The following is a 6000-nucleotide window of genomic DNA, read 5'->3' on the forward strand; positions in this document are numbered from 1 at the left end:
TTTTTCCTTAGAATGACATAGAATAGTGACACGTGGCATGAACTCATACTTTTTAGTGACTAAACCGGTCATTTAAATATTGAACCGGTATTTTAAATAAAATTAAACCGATCTATTTAATCTCTCCCCTTCTCTCTCTCTCTCTCTCTCTCTATTAATGATACAAGTAGCCCATCTCTCTCTCAATTAATGATATAAGTATGACTCTTTAGTACTTTTATATTTTTTGTTGAAATCTAAATATAACCGGTCTATTTAATCTCTCTCTATCTATTAATGATACAAGTAGCCTCTCTCTCTCTCAATTAATGATATAAGTATGATTCTTTGGTATTTTTATATTTTTGGTTGAAATCTAAATATGTTTCCATTTTGTTTGTGAAATTTGTGATTGAACAATTCTTCATTTGAATGTTTATGAGATTTTTTTTTGTTCATTTGCTTTTTCGAATGTTCAGAATTATATAGGATTGAAATATAATAGGTATAACACCAACATAAAAAAAAATTCCTACTAATTTTCTATTTTATATTTTGATAATCAAAATCGTGGTTTTCTTCTTGCTATTTTTCTTCTTCATACTTATTTTCATTCTAAACTACACCTATGTGAATAAATATTTTAACATGTTTTAATTTGTATGAATTAAACTAAAAATAAGGGTCTTATGTATTAATTGATTTAAATGTTTTATGAAATATTTGTTTTTCTTTTATGTGATTTTTACGATTTTCACTTATTTTTTGTAAGTGTTATTCTGCTTTTGAAAGTCAAAAAATGCAAAATTTTATTTGATTATTGTGCACAAAAGGAATATAAATGCTTTTAAAACACTAAAGAGTTAATTAAACATTAAATTTGAAATGTTTTTTTTTTTAATGTTCAAAATTATATGGATTTTATTTTTATTGAAACATATCATATCATATCATATCATATCATATATATAAAAGCCGAGTTTTTCCTTAGAATGACATAGAATAGTGACACGTGGCATGAACCCATACTTTTTAGTGACTAAACCGGTCATTTAAATACTGAACCGGTATTTTAAATAAAATTAAACCGGTCTATTTAATCTCTCCCCTTCTCTCTCTCTCTCTCTCTCTCTCTCTCTCTCTATTAATGATACAAGTAGCCCATCTCTCTCTCAATTAATGATATAAGTATGACTCTTTAGTATTTTTATATTTTTTGTTGAAATCTAAATATAACCGGTCTATTTAATCTCTCTCTCTCTCTATTAATGATACAAGTAGCCTCTCTCTCTCAATTAATGATATAAGTATGATTCTTTGGTATTTTTATATTTTTGGTTGAAATCTAAATATGTTTCCATTTTGTTTGTGAAATTTGTGATTGAACAATTCTTCATTTGAATGTTTATGAGATTTTTTTTTTGTTCATTTGCTTTTTCGAATGTTCAGAATTATATAGGATTGAAATATAATAGGTATAACACCAACATAAAAAAAAAATTTCTACTAATTAATCTCTCCCCTTCTCTCTCTCTCTCTCTATTAATGATACAAGTAGCCCATCTCTCTCTCAATTAATGATATAAGTATAACTCTTTAGTATTTTTATATTTTTTGTTGAAATCTAAATATAACCGGTCTATTTAATCTCTCTATCTCTCTATTAATGATACAAGTAGCCTCTCTCTCTCAATTAATGATATAAGTATGATTCTTTGGTATTTTTATATTTTTGGTTGAAATCTAAATATGTTTCCATTTTGTTTGTGAAATTTGTGATTGAACAATTCTTCATTTGAATGTTTATGAGATTTTTTTTTTTGTTCATTTGCTTTTTCGAATGTTCAGAATTATATAGGATTGAAATATAATAGGTATAACACCAACATAAAAAAAAATTTCTACTAATTTTCTATTTTATATTTTGATAATCAAAATCGTGGTTTTCTTCTTGCTATTTTTCTTCTTCATACTTATTTTCATTTTAAACTACACCTATGTGAATAAATATTTTAACATGTTTTAATTTATATGAATTAAACTAAAAATAAGGGTCTTATGTATTAATTGATTTAAATGTTTTATGGGATATTTGTTTTTCTTTTATGTGATTTTTACGATTTTCACTTATTTTTTGTAAGTGTTATTCTGCTTTTGAAAGTCAAAAAATGCAAAATTTTATTTGATTATTGTGCACAAAAGGAATATAAATGCTTTTAAAACACTAAAGAGTTAATTAAGCATTAAATTTGAAATGTTTTTTTTAATGTTCAAAATTATATGGATTTTATTTTTATTGAAACATATCATATCATATATCATATATATATATATATATATAAAAGCCGAGTTTTTCCTTAGAATGACATAAAATAGTGACACGTGGCATGAACCCATACTTTTAGATATTGAACCGGCCATTTGAGTAAAAAACTGGTAATTTAAGTAAAACTAAACCGGTCTGTGTATTTCAAGTAAAATAAATGGTGTATTTAATATGACTAATTAATTATCTTATATTGAATAAAAAATGAATAGAAACGTATTCCTAATCAAATCTCTTCCATTGAATAGAAAATGAATAGAAACATTTAATTTGGTTGTCATTAAATTCTCACTAATTTCTACCTCTCTCTTCCTTTAAGTAAAATCTTTTACTCTAACACTGCTTCCTTTCCCACTAAATGTCCGTTATAAACTAAACCTCAAAGAGTCAAATGTCATTTTTTTTTCTTTGGGAAATGTCAAAAGTCACTCCAATATCTTTCGCTTTCTCAAATAAATATATGAAGAAGTAATGGTTTGTGGCTATGCAAAACTGCAATGTTGTTTACATTACCAGAGAGTGGTGCTCAAAGCAAAGAGAGCGGAGTTTTTGCTATTGTTGGAACATTTTTGTTTCTAATACTGTTATAGCCTTTTTTTTTTAGTTTGTCGAGGTTGTGTTCAATAGAATTGTAAATAATATGTACGTTTGTATTTATTTTATGTACTTCTGTTTTTCTGATTTGATTTTCTATCCTTATTTTTGCATTGATAATTTATATATATATTTTTTTTTATTTGTTGAAAAAGTAGTTTCTTTTACGCAATATATAAGAATGATGGTCGAATTAAAAAATATCTATCTAACCGTAGTTTCTTTCCATACCTACAAATTTCTTTGAAACTGGAAAAAGTATATAAAAAAATAGTTATTTTCTATTATATTAGTGGTTATCATTTTTTTTTACTATATTTTCTATGATTTTGTTCTTTCTTTACATTTTTGTTTTGTCCTTATTTCCTAATTTATATTATTTTTTTGTTCAAATTGCTTTTTTCTTTTTTTCTTTTTTTCTTTTTCCTTTTTTAAATTTTACATTGAATTCAAGGAAACCATGGAGAGAGAGAGTTTACATTAATTATTGTTTTGAGTACGAGGTATGACGATTTTTTAATTTACATTGTTCACTGATTTTTTTCCCTGTATAATGCACATTGTTAACATGCTTAATTGATAGACAATATTGATTTTCAAGATTTCATATGAACCGAAAAAGTATATGGAAAAGAAAACTCTAATTTATTCTATAAGTATTTTTTATTTTTTATTTTTTGTCTATATTTTCTATGGTTCTCTTATTTCATTTCCCCTCTTCTTCTTTTTTTCTTTATTTTTTATGTAATTAATATATTATTTTTCATTCAAATTACTTATTTTATCTTTTGTAAATTTTACACTAAATTCAAGAAAATGATGGTGAGAGAGAGTTTCCTATGGTTGTTTTTTGTACGGGGTATGATGATTTTTTAGCGTATTATGTTTATTGAGTAGTTTTTTTATTACTTTGTGTAATACAAAAAAGATAACACTATTATATGGACAGAAATTTCCTACAAACTGGTTTGTAAAAAATTTCTTACAATCCACATATAAGATTGACATGTGTCATTTGAAATGTGAGAAGCATATGTTATTTAAATAGCATGTACTTCGTAAATGCTTTTGTAATAGCATTAATAAAAAAAACATGTGCTTCTCACATGTTTAAAGGATACATGTCTTTTTTAAATGTGAGTTGTAGAAAATTTTCTATAAACCAGTTTATAAAAAAATTTTGTCCCTATTATATTATATTAGTGTTTTTCAGTTTTCATTTTTTATCTATATTTTCTATGCTTCTCTTCTTCCCTTTATTTTTTATTTATTTTTTTATTATTATTATTATTATTATTTTATGAAACTGAATTATAAGAAAGAAACCCGCGCATAGCATGGGTTACGAACTAGTTTGTATAATGGTCCAGTAAAATGACCTAAATTCAAGTACATTTTGGTTTATTATGCTGGTAAAGAAATTAGAAATGAAAAATCAGGAGTAAGGACAGATCAGATTTACCTTATGCTGAATTACTGCATAAATTTGATCATAATTAATGGTTTGTTTTTGTGATGTAAAGAAGATGGGAAAATCTGTTTACAATCTCTTGTTGGTTGGCTACACTTGGAGAAACAAATCCAAATCGTAGGCAGTCCCTTGATTGGGATGGGCTGATAGCTTTAGTCGTAGTTTCCTTTAGGTGATATTTTCTGACCATGCAAAGATACTTCCTCTGTTCCATATTTAACATACGACGGAGAGAAGGACCTGATTAGAGTTTGGCAAGTCTAGAATCTAGATAGCCATGTGTGTCTCAAATCTTAGGTTCTCGACACAAAAGCTCTCGCCTTTCAGTTAGGTAGATCACCTCAGCAATACTTGCATTAATCTTATGTTGTTGCTTCTTTTCTAAGTAAATGCTTATTTATGCTAGTTCATCAGCATCATTGCCTCTTTTTATCTTTTGCTTTGGTGCAGAGGAAGTTGCTGTCATCGTACGAGATCGGAACAGACACAACTAATTATGGTGATGCAGACAAAACCTTGTATAGTGAGCAGTCCAAGACTGTTGCTTAGGTTGGGCAGAAGAGTTTTGTTATGACGCTGTTGGCTTGTGCACAACCAATCGTGACAGCGCCAGAGGAAAGTGCGACATTGTGACAGCTTCAAGTCCTCGGTGTTGATAACCTGCTGCACTGGTTTGTGACTAGTATTGCCTATATAATATAGTGGGGCCATTGGCTACGTAGTTTGGTTAGTTTATTAATTTATTTTTTTGTTGCCATTTTGGTGTACTTGTATATATGTTAAAAAGGAAAAATAAAAAAGAATACATAGTGTGGGAATGTATAGTTGTTGAAGTTGTTTTCTTAAGGCTGATCCTGTTTAGTGTAGGGTCTTGTTGTTGTCTAGTTTTGGTTTTGATTAATCTACTGATAAGGCGCAATACCTAGGGTATGCCAGTGTAATCAATCCTATCTTGAAGCTATTTATTCTTGATTTACCTTGTATAATAATCTTTGTTTCTTCATTGCTAGTGGATGTTTTATGGACATTAGAAAAGCCTGGTATTCATCTTTTTTGTCATGGGCTAATGCTCAACTGTGTACCAAATCATTAAACCAGAGACTAGGCCATTTTGAACCGGTCGTTTCCAAGTTCGACACTAACCGGCAACCTTGTAATTCGATGTCATCCCTGTCCTATGGTTTAAAACATTTAAATTGTTTATCATTCCCGACAAGTGGACCATACCTTTGACGGTGCCTTTTCCTGTTGATTACCTTTTTCAGAAAGCTCTGACGAATCCTCAAAAATTGTTGCCATTCAAAAAAAAATAATTTGCATATACTTAAAGCATATCGTTCACATACACACATGATCAAATGAATGCTCGTATGACCTACGTAAATAGATCAATAGCAATCTCATCTCCGGATATATGGAGCTCCATGCTGAATTTGATATTTTTTATTTTTTATTTTTTTCGGGTGGGATGTTTCCTCATGCACCAAGCTAATGAAACCCGATAGGTACTACAAGCAATACAATCATATACAACCAAATTGCCAAAATTAAAACTGAAAATATCAGTCGTTCCTTTAACTATGGAAGTATATTCTTTTTTTTCCTGTTTGTTTCCATATAAAGTGCTCAA

Source organism: Alnus glutinosa, chromosome 1, assembly GCF_958979055.1.
Source record: "Alnus glutinosa chromosome 1, dhAlnGlut1.1, whole genome shotgun sequence".
Taxonomy (NCBI): domain Eukaryota; kingdom Viridiplantae; phylum Streptophyta; class Magnoliopsida; order Fagales; family Betulaceae; genus Alnus; species Alnus glutinosa.